At 49.8% G+C, this 20075-nt stretch overlaps 1 long non-coding RNA gene across 1 annotated transcript in view; it reads left to right on the top strand.

Annotated features, from left to right (window-relative positions):
* LOC122679329 overlaps positions 1 to 20075 on the top strand; it is a 79467-nt gene that overhangs the window by 36676 nt on the left and 22716 nt on the right. The window contains exon 2 of the long non-coding RNA XR_006336365.1: positions 7879 to 8055. This is a non-coding gene — a long non-coding RNA (uncharacterized LOC122679329). The remainder of the gene's footprint in view (positions 1 to 7878; positions 8056 to 20075) is intronic.

Here is a 20075-nt window from a genome sequence, read left to right as displayed (position 1 = left end):
GCCTCAACACCTGTCTCTTGGATTCATTGGCCTGTCCTGCGGTGAGCAGAGAGAGCTTGGACTTGGTAACAAAATCAAGGTGTCAGCAGAGATAAGACGCTCGGTGGGTTCTAGGGGAGAATCTATTCCTGTTTCTTCTGGCCTCTGCAGCCTTCCTGGGTTGTGGCCACATCACTCCAGGGTCTGCCCCTGTGGTCACATCGCCTTCTTTTCTGTGTGCATCAGATCTCCCTCTTATAAGTACTCATGTGATTGCATGTGGGGCCCATCAGGACATCCAGAGTAATCTCCCTATATCAAGACCCTTAATGACACCTACAAAATTCTCCTGCCTCCCTTTTTCTCTGTATAAGGTAACACTCACAAGTTCTAGGTGTAGGAAGTGGAAATCTGGGGCCATGGTTCAGCCTACCATGCTCACAAAGGGGATAGAAACCCACCCAAAGCTGGGTCAGCCCTCACTGAGCAGTGTGGTTGGGAAGAGGGGAAGGATGCTTCTGTCCCTGAACACTGTGAATTCAGGGAAAGTGTCACAGAGATCTCTGGCTCATGGGGGAGCCCTCATGCCCACATTTGGGGACTATATTACTACAAACAGGTGAGAACCAGGTGTAACCACCGCCTGTCACCCTCAGAGTCTGTGCTTTCAGCAGACCCACACTCGCCAACCCCAGAGCAGGTTCTCGACCTGAATCTCGGGTGGCAGTGACAGGTTCAGGAAAGGCATCCCTTCCCAGGAGGACCCTGGTCGTAGGGCTTCCTGGGGTGTCTCTGTGGGGAGCTCCATCTCTTTCTGATTGAGAAAATAAGTCATCCTTCCCTTGCACGCCCACAGCCTGGTAAGTGAGGGGTGGGTGGAAGCAGCAGACAAGGGCGTAGTGATAATTTGGAAAGGTCAGATGCCAGATAAAGAAAGGTCAGATACGGCGGAACTGCACCAAGCTGTCAGGCTCAAGCTTGTGGCAGGTTTTGCTTTTTCTGACCCCCAGGACCTGCAGGTTCTGCTGCTACCCTCTGTCCCCAAACAGATGGTGAAAAAGAAAGGCTGGAAGAAAATAGGGCTGAAGAATTGATGCTTTTGAACTGTGGTATTGGAGAAGACTCTAGAGAGTTCCTTGGACTGCAAGGAGATCCAACCAGTCCATCCTAAAATAAATCAGTCCTGAATATTCATTGGAAGGACTGATGCTGAAGGTGAAGCTCTAATACTTTGGCCACCTGATGTGAAGAGCTGACTCATGGAAAAGACCCTGATGCTGGGAAAGATTGAAGGCAGGAGGAGAAGGGGACAACAGAGGACGAGATGGTTTGATGGCATGACTGACTTGATGGACATGAGTTTGAGCAAACTCCAGAAGTTGGTGATGGACAGGGAGGCCTGGTGTGCTGCAATCCATGGGGTCGTGAAGAGTTGGACATGATTGAGTGACTGAACTGAGCTGAAGAAAATAGACAGGGGCTGGTTGGCTGGATTTAGTGGGTTTATCCATGCTCACTCGCCTTCCAGTTGCCTTCCTACTCAATGCCCTGTGCCGGGGTCCAGCCTCGGCAGGATCCAGGGGGTACCCTCAGGATGAACGGCGTCGGCGAGAGAGAGAGAGAAGACACGTGAGACCAGCCTTGATAGGGCCAAGTCTGTGTTTTACTTTTTGACAACAGGTTTTATACCCTTTTACAGAACGTTTTCAAGGTACAAGATGCTTACTCATGATTACACAGGATTAGTATTACATCATTTTGTTTTTTAGGAAAAGCAGGATGTTTTTTGCTTTCTAATTCTATAGTAATTCTTAGCACATGATCTTCTGGCCTTGGGGCTATGGACATTTTATGCAGGTCAGGTGAATGTAAACCTATTTTCCGTTTTTATGGTGACCTTAATTGAAAGGTAGCAGCCTCATAGGGAAATAGTACAGAGTAGAATTATATTCTTGTTAATACAAAAATTAATCCTTCTGCAAAAGTTGTCAGTTGCATTTGTCTAAGAAGTTTACCCCATACTGACTCTGCGACTTTGGTGAGGCAGCTTCTGCCTAGCACTCCTGGCTGACAATTAACAACCATCTCATTTTTACCACACTAGGGCTGAGTCCTTATTTCTCTAGATCTTTAACTATATTAATAATGGTTTCTATAACACAACCTTAGCACATTAAAAGCAAAAACACAGCAAGCAAAACACAGCAAGCAAATCTCAACCCAATAGCTACCTATAGAATAATTTTTCTTATGTTTTCTAATAGGACTCCTTTACCCCTTAAAAAGGCTCTATGTCTATTAGGACTTTTATATAATCAGGTTCTTTATGCTATTTTATGATTAGGATATTATAAGCAATCATGCATATTAGTACCAAGGGCATAAATGCATTTGGCTAACAAACTACCAGCAAAGGAGTTTAAAACACTCCTTTCACCCTGAATAATCTCATAAAATACCACCACCTGGGAAACTTATTGATTAAAGTTCTAAACTGATTCTTATTTGGGAAGAGATCGGGGAAGGCCTTCTGCCTGTGTCACAGAAATTAGGGAGTAGTCCATTGAGGCAGGCATCAGAAAGACAGATATCATCTTTAAGGTGAGCGCTGGGGGCAGCTTTTCAAAATCCCTGAAAACCTGATCTGCCTTGCCTGTCAGGCTTTCTCCTCGTGACCTTGTCATGGGTGGGATCTCGTGAGCTGGCCTTTTCGAAAACCCCTGAAAACCTGATCCGCCTTGCCCATCAGGTTTTCTCCCTTACGGCCTTGTTATGGGTAGGGTCTCGTGTGTTGGCTCCCGGCAGCCCTGCCCCTCAATGCTTCTGAATAGTGTTTTAACCTGTGGCTTAGGGACCTGTGTCAGTGAAGTCTTTTATTCTCTATTCTGTGGATTTTCTGTAAATGTTCACTGGTCTTACTGTTGCTGTGGCTGGGCTTCCCGTGCTGAGTCCCCAGAGAAAAGTGAGACTCCAGCAGAGTGTGATTCCAGGATCGCTCCGCCCAGCTCTGTCCTAACACCCACCAGGGAGGAGCTGGGTGAGGGGTGGGGTGGGCGCAAGGCACCTCTTCCTCCCAGCAAGCGGGTGTCCTCCTGGATTGGCCGCCCTCTCCGGGAGAGTTGCCTCTGAAGATCCCCAGCAAAGTCTCCCTCCGTTTGTGCGTGGCTCCCTTTCACCTGACTCATCCCCAGAAGACACTGAGAGCCGGTGTAGGGTGCCTGGCCAAGTCTTGAGTGGAGAAGCAGGTGGCCCTCGGTGGCCTTTTGCCCTGGATCGCTGAGTTTTCACAGACAGGACAGCATCCCTGGGCCTCCCTCCGCTGTTCTAAAATGGGACTGGGTGAAAGAAGCTGAAAACCAAGGATCTTTCCAGCGCTGCCCCCTAGGCATCTGCGAGATTAGAATTGGCTCGAGGACCCAGTCTGGGTCTGGAAGCCCAGGTTTATTCTGTCTGTATCTGTAGCCCTCCTAAAAGAGCAGATAATGCATGGCTCTATATCTGTCTGAACGGTGTCCACTGTGTTTTATTTACTCCAGGACCAGCGAAGGACCGGCTTAGGCCATGCATTTCAGTGAGTGGGGACCAGAGTCCCAGGGTGCACTCAAGTATGGAGGTCACAGTGGAGCTGAGGGAGGGGGTGAGGCTGGAAGCCTATCTGCATCCTCCCCTTCTGCCCTGTCCTCGCTGGGGATGGAAATCTCAACTCCTTTTGTTGAGGAGAAGAGCCTCAACGGCTATGCCAGGAGGTGGTTGCTCTAATAAAACACACAGAACTGGTGGTTTAAATAATAGAAATGCATTTCTCCCCAGTCCAGGTTGCCTGCATGGTCAGGTTCTGGTGAGGGCTCTCTTCCTGGTGGAAACAAAAAGAACAGCATTGCTCATCATTCCATTATGCAAAGGGTTAAATTATAGCCCACTGCCGTCACTTAGGACAGTGCGCCTGGAGGGGAACTCAGGATGGAAAAAAACAGGGTGAGATGCTCTGTGCTTTGAATCAATAGGCCCCTAGATAGATAAGGTGCATTTCCAAGAATTTCAATGGCCCTGGATTCTGGAGTTTTTCCATACTAGAAAAGCACTAAAATCATTAACTTCAGATATGTGTTCTTTGTGATTAGCAGTCATCTTTTACCAAGATGTATGCTTGACTGCCTGTCTTTCCTAGCCACAACATTCATTTCTATACTGGCTCCTCCTCAGCCTCTTGGGAGTGGTTCCTCATAGCTACCCGAGAGGCTGATTCCTGGGCTAGAGTGCTCAGTTTGTGTGGGATCAGTCGCTCAGTCATGTCCCACTTTTTGCGACTGCATGGAGTGTCGCCCGCCAGGCTCCTCTGTCCATGGGGATTACCCAGGCAAGAATATCAGAATGGGCTGCCATGCACTTCTCCATGGCATCTTCCCAACCCAGAGATCAAACCCAGGTCTCCCACATTGCACCCACCAGGGAAGCCCATAGTGCTCGGTAAGATCCCTGAAAACACCTAACTCACAGCTTTTATGTTTTTTTTTTTTCTTTCAGTTGATGCTGTTTTGCAGACTGTCTCCTTGCTGTGTCTTCACATGGTGGAGAGAGATCCTCTCTTGTGTCTCTTTCTATAAGGGCACTAAACTAATCCCACTCATGAGGGCTTCACCCTCACGACCTCACCTAAACCTAGTCACCTCTCAAAGGCCCATCTCCAGAGGCACTGCCTTGCGGATATTGCATTGGGGATCAGGTGTTCATGTGTGAATTTTGAGGGGACACAAACAGCACTGTTACTGAGGGACAATGGGGCAGCATCTCTCCTGCTGCCCCTGGGGCCAGATGTCTCCTGGCAAGTGTGAGTGTGGACATGAGGGTGGGTACAAAGAGGGCTTCCACTCCCAGCCTCTTCCCTGGGAATAAGCTTTGTCTGCACAGAAAGGCAGCCAGTGTACATGTGACACTTGTGTCAATTCATCCTTGTCTCTCCATTCTCCCAAACACCCTGAGCTCCTCCTGGGTGCCCCCGTCCCACAGCAGAGAGAGGAGGGGGTGAATCAGTCTTGGAGCCTGCCCTCTAGGGACTCTTCCTGGCAGGGAAGACCCTCAGGTGAGCCTGGTGTGGGAGATCCAGCAAGAGAAGCTGGTAGAAGGTTTAGACTTGAGATGTTCCTTACCACTGCTAGGCCTTGCCACATGCTAATCCCTCTGCCCAAACCTCATTCTCCCCTTTATCCAGGGAGCTCCTACTTATCTTTCAGGTGCCCGTGGAATTCTTCCTTGAGGCCCTCCCATTCATGCTTCTAATTCCTGTTGACATCTCTTAGCTTTGTTTCCTTTTCCTCTTCCTCCCACAGAGTGGAGGCTGTGTCTGTGTCATTTTACCCCAGTGCCTGGCACACAGTAAGCTGGCAGCCCAAGCTTATTGGATCATTGAAAGAAGCTGTTACACAGAGGAGGCACTGGTTAACTTTATCAGGCATGAATCAGGGAGGGCTTTCTGGAGGAGGTGATGACTGAAGGAAGAACAGAAGTTTGCTGGGTGTTCTAGGCAGTGGGAACAGAAGGTGCAAAGGCCCAGAGTGGCGGCATCACATGGAAGGATGGTGGTGTCTGGATGCAGACTAAAGAGCAGCAGGGGCAGGATGTACCCTTGGAAGGCCCAGCAGGTGTGTTCAGAAGCTGGGGGTGGGGACTAGAAGGGGCACAATGCCATTGCTCAGGAGGCAGTGCTAAGTGGATTGAGGGCCTCCAGGCTGGAGCAATGAGGCCAGCCAGGAGACTACTGTGATGCATCAGGAAAGAAACATGAGTCCTGAACCCAGGCAGCAGCTGTGAGGATGGGGAGGAGGAATGGATCTGTGGTTTCAGGCTGGAGCCCTGGGGTTTGAGGACTAATCCAATGTGGCAGAAGGAGCAGTGGAGAGTGGAAGGTGATGCCACCAACTTGAACCTTAGACCCAAGAAGAACGACTTTGAGGAAGTTGGGGTGAGAAGGTCTAGATCAGTTCTCTTTTAGACACAATGAGTTTGAGGATCCTTGTGTAGCAAACAGTTTTTATATTTGAGTCCAGAACTCAAGGGAGGGTTCAGAGCAGGAGGTTAGTTTCAGACTCCTGGATATATACGTGTATATATGGAAATTTAAACAGTAGGGATAAATGAGATTGTTGGGGAGAGGCTGTGGAGTAGGACCAGAAGTCTGGGCATAAAACCCCCAGGGAAGTAAAAACCCAAGATACCTTCAGAGGAAGAGGATCCAGGAGGACACTAAGAAAGGTCTGTCCCTCTATCCTCCTTGACATAAATATGTGGGCCCTTCTGTTCTGGAGAGTGGATCTAGAGAGTGGAAGCCAGTGGTGGTAACCCTAATTCCCCTTGTCAGTGATTGGTTTAGGAATGGACATGTGACCCATCCTGACCAATGAAACATGAGAGGAAGAGTTCTAAAGGGTTTCTGGGAAAGGCTTCCTATTCTAAAGACAGAGGCAAGGATGAGATTCTGTTTGACCTCTAGATTTTGTCCAGTCTGTATGGGATACCAGGAATAATTTGCAACTATCTTGTGATCTTAAGGAAACCCAGCCCTGGGAGCAAGTCCACATGCAAAAGCTGGTGGAGAGGAGAAAAGGAAAGAACTGGAATCCTTGGTGACACTGGTGATCTACTCTCACAGCCATCTCTGGAATCCACTCTTCCACTGAGCCTCTTCCTATGTGATGTAATGAACTGTATTTGTTTTAGGCAGCTTGGATTAGGTTTTCTATTAGAGTAACCAAGGGAGGAAAATATTTCAGCAGTCATACTCCTCAGAAATTTGTTATAAAAAAAAAAAAAAAAGAACACTGTCTATTGGCTTTGACAGTCTGGTGGTCACAGGGCAAATTCAGTAGACAGATTGGCAGGGCAGAGGCTGACCAGAGGGTAAAAGGGAAGTGGCAGGTGTGAAAGTAAAGACTGTTAGTGTAGACAACCCCTTTCAGAAGCTTGGTTGAGAAAGGATGGTGGAGAAACACCCCGTCAGAAGACCTGGATTTTGAGTAAGTCAGGGACAGGCTATGTTGCGATCACAAACAAATATCAAGCCTCAGTGGCTCAACACACACAAGTTCTGTATTTTGTTTTTGTTCTTTCACTTGCTGTGTGAGGTGCTCTGCGGATCAGCCTGCTCTCTGGCAGTGCCCCGGGGGTCTGTGTTGTTTCAACATTATGGCTATGCTGTCTTGGCCTGAGAACTCTGTGGGGATCGTGGCAGGGGAAGGGAGGGCGGAGGGGATATTCGGGGGCACTTTCTCTGCTTTATTCTGCTAGTGACACTTGTCACTTTTGTTCTCAGTCCACTGGACAGAAGTGGTCACATGGCCGGTCTAGCTACAGGGGAGTTGGGAAATTGGGGGATATACATGGATATGTGGTGAGCATCAACTATATGTGTTGGATCTCAACTTTCTGAGCTTTACTTTTTCCTCGGTAAATAAATGATCACCCAACTCACAAAGGATTGTGAAAATCAAACAAGATATGGAGGAACTCTTTTTTTCCTGTTGTCCTCCACAATTCTCTTTTGTCCTGGTTTTTCCATGCCTGTCTGAGCTGGGTGTTAAAAATAATCCCACCTACTGAACACCTACTATGGATACTATTACGGATACTATGGATGCCTACTTTGGATAATAGTAATAGCTAGAATTTATTTATTTTTAAATTCATTGTTGTTGGAGTAGAGTTGCTTTACAATATTGTGTTAGTTTCTGCTGTATGGCAAAGTGAATCAGGTATAGATGCACACGTATCCCCTCTTGTTTTGGATTTCCTTCCCATGTAGGTCACCACAGAGCATCCTGGAATTTATTGAGTGCTTACCATGAATTCCAGGCACTGTCTATACATTAGCATAATACTAAACACACCATTTCCTCCATTTTGCAGGGACTTCAGGCCTATCATGGTGCCTGGCACACAGAAGACATTCAGCACATGTTTGGATCAATGAAGCAACTTGTTCAAGTCACAGCTCGGAGCAAGGGGCAAAGTGACACTCCAGGCCATGACTGTCAGCCCCGTGCTGCTTCCTCTATGTCACCATCTCCATCTTCAGTCACTCAAGTAAGGCTGATTCTCCAAGGTGGCTGCAGTGGGGGTGGGAGGAGGGTGTGGATTTAGGGATGGGGAAGATTTAGATCTTCCTGCCTCCAGAGTTCTTGCATTGCCAGGTGTGTTCAAATAAATAATTCCGCCCCCCCTCCAATATATGTAGGTCTTCATCCTCACAACTTGTGAATGTCATCTTCCTTATATTCACCTTGTGAATGTCACTTCCCAGGTGGCACCAGTGGTAAAGAATCCACCTGCCAATGCAGGAGATGCAGGTTCCATCCCTGGGTCGGGAAGATCCTCTGGAGAAGGAAATGGCAACCCACTCCAGTATTCTTGCCGGGAAAATCCGATGGGCAGAGGAGCCTGGTGGACTACAGTCCATGGGGTCGCAAAGAGTTGGACATGACTGAGCATACCCAGACACACACTGTCATAATCCAGATGCGATTAAGTTAAATTTAGCCCAGATGTGGTTAAGGATCTCAAGACAGGAAGATTATCTTGGATTATCCAGGTGGGCTCCAAACACAATCACATGTATCCTTTGAAGAGGGAGGCAGAGGGAGATTTGACACACAGAGAGAGGAGGCGATGTGACTGCGGAGGTGAGAGATTGGATTGCCGCAGCCACAAGCCCGTGATTGCTACTGGAAGCTGGAAGAGGCAAGGAACGGGTTCTTTCCTTCCTTAGAGTCCCTGGAGGGAAAACCACTCCCCATTCCTTGATTTCAGCCCAGGGATACTGAGATCAGAATTCTGGTTTCCAGAACCATGAGGGAATAAATTTCTATTGTTTGAAGAGACCCAGTTTACGGTGACTTAATACGGCAGCCGCAGGAAACTGATACACCTGCTTTGGGGGATGGCTCAGAAACACCTCAGGGTCTGCAGTCCTCTGACCTCTGCCATCTGGGGGACCAAAAAGGGGTTCCTGTGGCCCCTGTGCCTGCAGCGGAAACAGAGGAGGAGGCCGAGCTGCACCAGCGTCAGTCTGAAAGGTTTTTTGATGTGGACTGTTTTTAACATATTTATTGAATTTGTTACCATATGGCTTCTGTATTATATTTTGGTGTTTTGGCTGTGAGGCATGTGGGATCTTCGTTCCCCGACCAAGGACTGAACCTGTACCCCCTACACTGGAAGGCAAAGGCTTAACTACTGGACTGCCAGGGTAGTCCCTGAAAGAGGTTCCAGTAATCAGAGATCGAAAGCCATCCATCTAGGAATCCTCATTAGGCACCTGCTATGTGGCAGACCGGCTGGGACCACAGATCTAACACGACTTGGTGTGGATGGCCCTGAGACCAGGTTTCGGGCTGAGCTGCTGGGGTGCAGGGAACCCCAGGCCCGTCCTACTGACCCTGCTCCGGGGTCAGGTTCAGGGGCAGGAAGGGCGTGGAACCTGAAATCTGCATCTGAAAGCAGATAACAGGAGTTTGCTTCCCAAGGAAGGTGTTTGGCTCAGATTTCTCGGGAAGTGGAGACAAGGGCGGGGGAGGAACGTGGCCTGGAGTCTTGCCTGACCTGGAAGGAAGTGCACGGGGGTCGAGCGTGGAGGTGCCAAGCCGCAGGAGGCCTGGGGGGCTGGCAGCCGAGGTGTGGGGTGTGGGCGCTGGACAACCACAGGCGGGGACTGCCGGCATGGAGCGCACCTGCCGCCTCTACAGGGACAGACGGGGCTCTCCAGAGCTGTGGTCTCTGGTCACTTTTGTGCCTGCTCTGTCCGAGGGATGGGAGGGCTGTCCCTGGAGACGGAGGGGGCTGCTGGGCCTCTCCACCACTGCCGGGCCTTGACCCTGGGCCTGCGGGTTTCTGGACCTTGGTGGTCACACGACGATACTCCAAACTGGGGCGGGGAACATGCGTGACCTCTTCTCAGAGGCCGTCCGGGCCACGCTGGACCACCGGGCTGCCCCTGCCCCGAGCACAGAGTTGGATGAGAGGGGGGCCGTGATGAGGTCTTCGGCTTTCCGGGGAGAAACAGACCTCAGGGAAGAGTGGGGCGGCTCTTAGCAAATCAGGAAGAGACAACGGGGAGGAGGTTAGCCAGGAAGCAGGGCTGGCGTACTGGTCAATGTTCCAGCATGTTCCTGAAAGAGAGCGCCCTCTCAGGGAGAAGTCTCGTCCTGTTCAGCTGCTGAGGGAAGCACTCCGAGCATGGCTCTAGGCCCTCTCTTCTCCTGTCTCAGCCTCTCTCTGTGATGCCCGTCTCCTCTCCCCTCTCCTCCCATCCTTTCTTGTCTCTGTGCACGGCTCCTTGACCCTTCCTGTCTCTCTCTGTCGCCTGCTGTGTCTGCATCGATGCCACCTGTCCGCTCCCCCTTACCCCACACACACTCAGAGTCTGGCTTTATCTGGGTCACCTCGGCTTAGAGGCTCAGCCAGGACTTCACAGGAAGCACCTGTGCTCCTACACAGCCCGAGCACATTTTTTTTTTTCTGTTTTCTCATTTTGTACTTCCTCATTCACCCTTTCCTTTCTACAGATTCGCTCACAGTGTCATCTGAGACTTTCTGGTCCCCTCACAGACCTCCATCTATTTTTATCAGCAAACACCCAAACTTCTTCCTGGGGCCTCCCCACCCCCAGGCAGCCTGCAGAGAAGGCTCGGCTCTCCGTGGCCCCTGGGTGGGTCAGGAGGCTGCTGGGGGGTGGGCCACAAGCAGAGAGGTCCGGCTCCTCACCTGGACTCCCGAGAGGCCCCTCAAAAAGGAGGGAGCGACTGTCTCCCGTCAGCTCATAGCTCCCGAGGCTGCTCCCTCCTGAGGCCCAGGAACCCTTCTGGAAGCAGCAGAAGTCCCCACCTGGAGGCTGCAGAGTTCCCCATTAGCACATGATTTAGAGTTGGGCGACCAGAGGGGCAGTCGGGGTCCTGCCTTCTATTCCTAGTGACCCCTGGCAAGTTACATCATCCCCTTGAGCCTCAGCGCGTTTAGTCTGGAAACCAGGCCTTCTGTGCTGCTTCTACCTGCGGCACAAAGGGTCCTGTGCTGTGAGCTCCCTCTGAGGGTGACGACCAAAGACAAGGACGAGGCTCATGACAGCATCTGCCACGGCCCGTGTGGCGGGCCCTGTCCTGGGTGCCTTCGTGTGTGAGCTCACTCAATCCTATAGCAACCCGGGAAGGAGGTACTGTTAGCATCTCTGTTTCACAGGTGAGGAAGGATGGGGTGCAGAGATGTTAGGCTCCCTGTGCAAGGCTGCACAGGGTAAGTGGCTGATTTGGGATTCACAGTCAGCAGTCTGGCCCCCCAGACCTTATACCCTCACGACTGTTTTCCTGATGGCCTGGAAACCCTGTCCTTCCTACACTGCCATGGTCCCGGCGGACAGTGTTGGCACCTCTCTCACTGGGTACCACATCAAGTGCCCAGCGGGAGGGGCCTGGTTTGCAGAAGTGGCTGCCCAGGTCTGGAGCGCATGGGGCCAGGCCCACCTCGGTCTCCCGGGGGCGGCGCGGTCACGGGGCGGAAGGGAGGGCCTGCCCCAGGGCTGCGGTACCATCTGTGTTTGTGCAGTGCGGTCTCTTCGGGCTTTGTGACCACGATGCGTTTATTTTTGGAGAATTACTATTCCCAGCTTGGCACCGCAGGCCTCTTATTTGTCAGCCGCGTTCTTTCTGGTTTCTCTGGAAGTGTGTTGTGTGCCAACTCCGCTGCTGCTATCTTTGTTTCTTTTCTAAAATCAGCCTCTGAGTGGGCAGCCCTGTGTATTCACTTGCTTCTTCAACAAACACAGCTTCCGTGTAAGGACGCTGTGGTGACTGCTCTGGGGACATCAAAGATGAAGTCGGTGTAGCCTTTGCCCTCCAGGATCTTCCAGTCCAAGAGTGACACATAACATGCATGGAGGTGGCTGTAATGGCACTTGGGTGAGGCTGTACGGGTGTTCCCACCAGAGTCATGGCAGGACTTCAGAGAGCTCTCAGGGAGGCCTTTCCAGAGGAGACGGTGGCTAAATCAGCTATAGCGCAGAGATCCCCAAACAGTGGTCTGTCTAAGGTCCATCTTCAGATGCAATTTTATTTCCTGTCCTGCAGCGGTGCAGATGCAGGCGGTGCTGGGCGGGTGGGATGGCTCGTTGCAGGTCATGCAGGGACCGCTGTGCTCTCTCCCATTGCATTTCTTTGCTGCTCTGTCATGTCCTGTCTTTAGCTGCAGGGTTGACGCTTGGTCATGGCCGCATCGATTTCCGTCCTCGTGGCAAGGGCAGAGAGACGTTGGAGGAACGCAGAGATGCTTTAAGACACAGACCCAGAGTGACTCACCTGTCCTGGTGGCCAGAACTTGGCCATTGGCCACATCTACTTACAAAGGAGGCTGGGAAATGTAGTCTATAGCCAAGTGGCCAAGTGTCCAGCCTAAAGTTCAATGTGGAAGAAAGGGATAACAGGGGGATTGTTATCTCTATCTCAATGACTTGGGCCTGGACATACGGACAGGGTATTGTTGGGTAGGAATAGAGGGGGAGGGCCTGCCAGATGGAGAAAATGGCAGAGGTATGGGAAGGTGCCTGGTGGATCTGGAGAAAGGGAAGATGCAGCCTCCCTGGGGTGTAGGATTTATGTAGAGGAGGCTGTGACCCACATTTGCATAGAGATGGAGCAGGCTTCATCTCTTTAATAGACTGCTCAGCCTTCGCATAGACTGTGATCCTTGTCATCTGCTATCCAAAAACAAATCTTTAATCAACCACACAGGATGTGCGCATCATCAGGCTTACTCAGGAAATTTAATCTTGAACTGATAGTGATCTAGATTCTATCACAAGCTTGGCTCCCCTGGGGCATGCTGCTTTCAACAGGGATTCTTATGTCAAATGCTGGCCACCATTTAATACAAGTTCTATAGAGGACTGTTAGCCCAGTCACCTAGCAAAAGACCTTCACTGTGTTGGAATTTGTGTTAAGCCCTTGGAAGAAATGGCCACACAAACACCTTGGTATGTTTCAACAAAACATTAAGACTGTTGCTTATTATCTTGTTCATTGGATAATATGGTATTTTATTTTATATAAGAATCAAGCGATTACATGTCAATTATATATCAGTAAAGCTGGGGAAAAGCTTTAAAATTTTGGATGCATTTGTAGAGATGCTATGTGTGTATCACAGACCCTATTTAGGATTTATCATTAAGCCCTCACACTGGTTTTTGGATTCAGAATATACATATTATAATAATAATGTTACTGCTTTAACTCATACCTTGTTTGTCTTTTTGTCTTGCTTTTCACAATTTCTGTTGGATTTTTGTGTGATTTACTAAACAAAGGAATTTTCTCATGCATAGAAATCTCCTCCAATATGGGGTGCTATAAACAAACAAAAAACATGAATAAAAAAAGAGTCAACCAGATACATCTCTTATTATCAAGCTGCTCTGTCTTTGCCATTCAACACATGTTGATTAAGGCAGTATTGGCAGGCACTATGGAAGGTGCTGGAAATACAGAGAGAAGAGACACAGACCCAGACTTCAAGGAGCTCACAGTCTGGGGCAGGGTGTTGGGGGGGTGTGGGGTATGGGGTGGAGAGATAAGTAATAGGCATTTATGATGCAATGTGTAGGTGTTGTGAGAGACATAAGGCAAGATGCTATGGGGGCTGGAAGGGGGAAGACTGAAGAAAGCTTTCTGAAGGACCTGAGTCTTGAAGGCTGAGGAAGGGTTAATAATGTGAGGAAGGGAAAAAAGAATGTTCCCAGGAAAGCGAGCAGGAACTGCAAAGGCACCGAGAAATGAGAGAGGCTGGGCCACGTGGTTGGGGAACTCCAGCAGCTGCACAGGGCCCTGGTTTAGGGGCCCGTGGGAGCGCGGCTGGAGGGTGGTTGGTCACCTGGTGGACCTCGCGGCCACCCTGGAGAGGGTAGTCTTTGGCCTAAAAGACCTGTGCAGTCCTGGCACGTGATTAGATATACATTTGAAAAATGTCAGCCTTGGCATTTCCCTGGCGGTCCAGTGGTTCGGACTCTACTTCCATGGCAAGGGGGCATGGCTTTGATTCGTGGTGGTGAGCTAAGATTCCACATGCTTTGCACCACAGCCAAAAGAAAAAAAAAAAAAAAAAATCAGCCTTGTCAACATACACTGCGCAGGGAAGGGACCAAAAAGGGAAGCAGTTTCATTGTTTCAGTTGAGAAACGCTGTGACTTTATGTGAGGACATGGTAGACACAGAGGTGGAGAGAGATTCAAGGCATGTGAAGGGGGAAGGACCCATGACACTTGCTGGCTGACATGGGGATAAAGGAGAGATGCCTGTTAGGTGTTAGGTTGGGTGGCTACTTATGGCAGTTGAAGACCCAGGACGAGGAGCAGCTGAGGCGTGGGGCAGGCAGAGTCTGACCATGGAAACACTGAGATACGGGCCAGCGGGTCAGATGTGTGGGAGGAGAGATTTAGGCATTACCAACGTGCAGGTGCTGGTTAAAGACAGGAGTGTGTACAAACCTGGTGAGCCCGCAATGATGCACCTGCTGTGCTGTCAGATACTTTTACTCAGTTTAAAAAAATAAATTAAAAAGTTTATGGAAGCCCTCCTGTGGGCCTGGAACCTTCACACTTACTCATTCAGCCCATCTGGCCTGTGAGGGAGGAGATGACACCTGGTCTGGCTGGAGAAAGGAGTTAAATGGCTCAGCTGGTAAAGAATCCGCCTGCCATGTGGGAGACCTGGGTTTGATCCCTGGGTTGGGAAGATCCCCTGGAGAAGGGAACGGCTACCCACTCCAGTATTCTGGCCTGGAGAATTCCACGGACTGTAGAGTCCACGGGGCCGCAAAGAGTCAGACATGACTGAGTGACTTTCTTTCACTCACTCAGGTATTGTTATCGGCCTGGTTTAACAGTGAGGTTCAGGGGAGTGAAAGGAGCAGCTCAAGGTCAGCCTGCGCACAGGGCGGTAGAGGGGAATTTGGAGCAGGTCTTCGGTGGCCTGATATTCACCGCAACTGCCTTTCAGGATGTGGGTGACCTTTGAGCCAGAGATGCTTAGATGGGGTGGAGCATGATGGTCACGGGGGTGGCATGAGTCAGGGGCATGAGGGCAACCTGCCCACAGCCTTGACCCACACTCATATACTGGGTTCTGCATCTGGTACACCCTGGGGGAGACCCGGCTTCGTGATCTCCTGTGGACATTTGGAGAGGGCCTGGCACTCATTCTACCATCCTTGTTGGAGCGGCAGTCTCCCTGCCTCTCTTGGTTCTCGGCATCCCCTGCTGGATGGGCACGTGTGTTCCTGGGGAGAGGAGAGGCTCAGCAGCATCAGGTTTTGAAAGGTGTGAGCAAGGCCGTGGGAGGTGGGGCACAAAGGCAGGAGGCGGTACTTCATTACCGACACTGATTTAGTACGAGTCTGGGGGAGTGGGCTGAAGGCATGCTGCTTCCTGCCTCCAAATAGGTCCAGGTCCCAACCACTGGTAAGGGGGTCCCAACCACTGGGTTTTGGCAGATGGAATTGCTAAGAAGCTTGAGATGAGGTCATCCTGGATTCGGGGTGGATTCATTTCAGTTCAGTCGCTCAGTCGTGTCCTACTCTCTGCGACCCCATGGACTGCAGCATGCCAGGGCTCCCTGTCCATCACCAACTCCCGGAGCTCGCTCAAACTCATATCCATTGCGTCAGTGATTCCATCCAACCATCTCATCCTCTGTTGTCCCCTTCTCCTCCCACCTTCAATCTTTCCCAGCATCAGGGTCTTTTCAACTGAGTCACTTCTTCGCATCAGGTGGCGAAAGAAGTGGAGTTTCAGCTTTAGCATCAGTCCTTCCAATAAATACTCAGGACTGAATTCCTCTAGGATGGACTGGTTGGATCTCCTTGTAGGCCACGGGGTGGGTACTCAATGCCATGACTTGTATCCTTATGAAAGAGAAGAGAGGGCGGTCTGACGCCCTGGAGGAAGGCAGTGAGAGGCTGGGAGCAGAGACTGGAGCGATGCTGCCATGAGCCATGGGACACGTGGGCTCCCAGCAGCCAGAAGAGGCAGGAAGGATTCTCCCAAGAGCCTTTGGAGGAAGCACAGTCCTACCAACGTCTTGATTTTGACCCAATCAGTGAGACCAGTTAGTGAGACTGATTTCAGAGTTCTGGCCTCCAGAAGGGTGAGAGAATAAATTTCTGTAGTTCTAAGCCACCGAGGTTGTGCTGGTTGGTTGCGGGAGTCCCAGGAAGCTAACGCAGCTGGCGAACAAGTCCCGCCTGGGCCCCAGGCAGACGTTACTAATCATTTTCAGTGTTCTTTCCCAGGGAGACTGATGCTGCCTCCAGGGTGACCTCAGGGCCCTCCAGGCAGCTGCTGCCCTCTGGCTGGGGCTTGACAAGCTGGATGAAACCCACTGGCATCCTGGATCCCGAGCCTACCACTGGGCACCACTGGCAGTTCAGGAAAGGGGCCCAGAGTTGTGGCTTGTGTGTGAGTGTGGGGGATGTGGGCATTTCACTTGTGGAGCACTCCCAGCTCTTGTCAGTCTCTGAGCATCTGGGAGATGGTGATGGACAGGGCAGCCTGGCGTGCTGCAGTCCAGGGGGTCGCAAAGAGTCGGACATGACTGAACGACCGAACTGACTGAACATCTGCTCGGGCCCACCTGGGCTCTGCTCGCCAGCTGGGTCTCCTCCAGCTCCCCAGCGGCTGCTCTGCAGACAGCAGCCTGGAGCTGTGGCTTCACCCCCGCAGGGTGATTAATTCAGCCACAAAGCATTAAGCAGTGAAAACCACCACTTGAGCCAACATGATAAGGAAAAAGCATGAGTGCCTAGCTTTAAAGGCTGTGCATTCCTGAGGGGGCCTCCTTAACTCTTTCTGGAGACATGGAAAAAGACAGCACCGAGGAGGTGTGACCTGGGAACCTGAGCTTGAAGGAGTGGAGAGAATCCAGGTGTGGAGGAAGAGAGAAGTCATTTAGGCTGCAGCCGCCCCACGCCTCCCCTCCACGGGGCATTTCTTAGCCTTCTGCCAAGGCTGACTGCTCACCCGGGGCCCTGTTTTCTACTTTCTTTCCTTCCTTTTTCCCTCCCCCCACCTATTTTCTTTTTTCATCCTAGCCCTCCAATTACTTGTGTCAGAGGCATTGCCTATACTCATAGACTCCCGGGCTGCACCCTAGACCTGAGTTAAAGCCTCTGAGGATGCAGAACCTAGGTACCTGTTTAACACCTTCCCCAGGGCTTCCCTGGTGCCTCAGACAGTAAAGCATCTGCCCGCAATGTGGGAGACCTGGGTTCAATTCCTGGGTCGGGAAGATCCCCTGGAGAAGGAAATGGCAACTCACTCCAGTATTCTTGCCTGGAAAACTCCATGGATGGAGGAGCCTGGTTACCCACACTCCATGGGGTCACAAAGAGTCGGACACGACTGAGCAACTTCACTTTCACTTTCACCAGGTGATTCTGAAGCACCATCAACCGGGAATGATTGACCTAAAGGTGCTCCCAACACAGCCCACCATGGCTGGCCTGGCAGAGCAGGTGTGTGTGCTTCAGGGCGGAGCCTCATTTTCAACTTGGAAAACTGGTTCCACAAGGAGGCTGCTTGGCTCAGAACCATCCTGCGCTGTGGGCGTGTTCCGGCAAGCTGAGCACAGGGGTGCAGCATCTGGGGAGAGTCTGGGATTTGCTGAGAATGGCTTCACTACTCATTAGCAGCTCGACAGTCTTAAGCAAACTATTTTCTCATCTGTAAAGTGGGGCAACAACAGAACTAATTTTGGTGAGTTGTTGAGAGGGCCACGTGAGGGCCAGTACCCACAGGACTGCTCCAAAAGCAGAGATTTTCTTTGTTTTTGTTATGTTTTGTTTTTAAATAATGGTGATAAAGGTGATAATGGTGACAAACATATCTTACCCAAAAGGGAGAAAATCTGATTGAAATCGTCATTACAAAGCCCAGTTGAAGCTTAGCTTTTTTTTTTTTTTTTGAAGCTTAGCTTTTTTGATCAAAGTGGTAAGAATAGGGTCAAGTATGCTTGAAGGTCAGCAGTGATTCTCAGTAGATGAAGCATCAGAGCCACTGTGTTCAAAACATCAGCTCACCCTGGTTCCACCAGCTGCCACATCACCCCCACCCCCATTACAGTGAATCTCTAGGAGGTATCTGCATTTAAAAAAAAAAAAAAAAAAGGGAAAACCTGCTTTCCTAAGATTGGCCTGGAGACACTTGTAGAAATATCTTTCCTTACTTCTGGAGATTCTGCTTTAGGGGGTTGGGGGTGGCTTCTGGAACTTGCATTTTTAAACAGGTGCTTCTTTTTTTAAAAAAATTGAAGTATATTTGGTTTACAGTGTTGTATTTAGCACAGTGATTCAGATTCTTTTCCCTTATGGGTTATTACAAATATTTATCAGAGTTGCCTGTGATATATAGTAGATCCTTGTTGGTTATCCATGGAACTGGCACAAAAACAGACACAGAGATCAATGGAACAGGAGAGAAAGCCCATAAATGAACCCACGCACCTGTGGTCATTTATCTCTGACAAAGGAGGCAAGAATATACAATGGAGAAAAAGACAGTCTCTTCAAAAAGTGGTGCTGGGAAAACTGGACAGCTAAATGTTAGAGAATGAAATTAGAACATTCTCCACATCACACACACAAAAAAATAGGGTCTTCTTTTGAAAAGTTATGGAAGCACTGATTTGAAGCAAACTTGACCTTCTCAGGGAGACAGAATCCTTGGCGCCATCTAGCTAGTCATAAGCCTTCTTTTTTACTACTTGCAATTCTTTGTTATGGCTCTGTCTCCAGCCAGGAGTCTGGAAATATTCATGGTGTGGAGACCTGAGAGTTGTGTTTGGAGATTACAGAGCATAAAATGTTAGTTGGTGTGTTTATGTGTTTATACAAACAATGCACTTCTGAAAACTACCCAAGATGATGGTGGAAAAAGAAGGGTTGGCTAAAACTGTAGAAATTGGGGGCTGAGACAGTGCTCAGGGAAATATTATCTCTGACACTAAATAAAACAAAAGGATTAGGGGATACCCCTACAGACAGATGGGGAGCATTCAGGACTCCACCTGAATGGAGAGCCCTGCAGATGAAAGGGGGAGTCTCCACTTCAGTTACCTTCTAAGACATACGTGTATCTTCACCGACTGCTTCCGTCTGAGAATTCTGGGAGCACCAACCTTCCCCACATGCTTCAAGCCTAGAAGATGCTAGAGCCTGTCCTACTACTTGTGGGACAAGAAGAGGTCTCTTAGCCAACCCTAGTGAGACATGAGCCAGGGGAGGCTAACGCTCTCATTACCCACCACCCCCACTCTTTAGAAGGACCATGCACCCCATCCCAGCCTCTCCTGTCTGTCTCCTCCCTAGGCTGGCTGCCAAGGGGACAGCTTTGCTTGCTGGACCCCACGCTGCTGGTGCCTGAGCTTCTCCCATACGATTTCTCTCATAGGAACTTGAAAATAATTTGAATTACGCTCAAAAAGTCCCATTTTGAGGAGCCATCCATACCAGGCAAGCTGAAGTTTGTAATGAGCCATTAATGGATTAACAACATTCTTCCAAGACCAGACCAGGATCACTAGATAGCACAGGAACTGAACAAGTCCTCGGAAAATGGTTTTGTGAAAACAAAACAACAGCAATGAGAATATGCAACTCCGTGAATGTACTAAAGACTACCGAGTTGTGCACTTCAAGTGGGTGAATCATATGGTATGAGAATTATATCTTAATGAAACTGTTACCCACCTACTCCCTCCCTCCAAAGGTAGAATTAAAAAAGTGAAATGGAGATGATGATTTCCTGGAAAGGTAGTTTCTCATTTTTAGACATAATGGACTTGGTTTTCCCTCCTATTCTGTTTAGAAACTACCAGAATGTGATCATCTATGAGCACCACAGAACCTGACCCACCCCCACCTCTACAAACCATGACACGATTTAAGAGGGTGAGATTTGACAAATTCCCAAAGAGCCAAAGAGGCTAACCATCACTTCTCAGGATGGCTTTGCCGTCTGAATCCCAACTAGCATTAATAATAGTGGCTGTGTGTGTGTGTGTGTGTGTGTG

This window comes from Cervus elaphus, chromosome 21, assembly GCF_910594005.1.
Source record: "Cervus elaphus chromosome 21, mCerEla1.1, whole genome shotgun sequence".
Lineage (NCBI taxonomy): Eukaryota > Metazoa > Chordata > Mammalia > Artiodactyla > Cervidae > Cervus > Cervus elaphus.
Note: the sequence above shows the minus strand (reverse complement) of the source record. Positions and strands in the feature narration are given on the sequence as shown.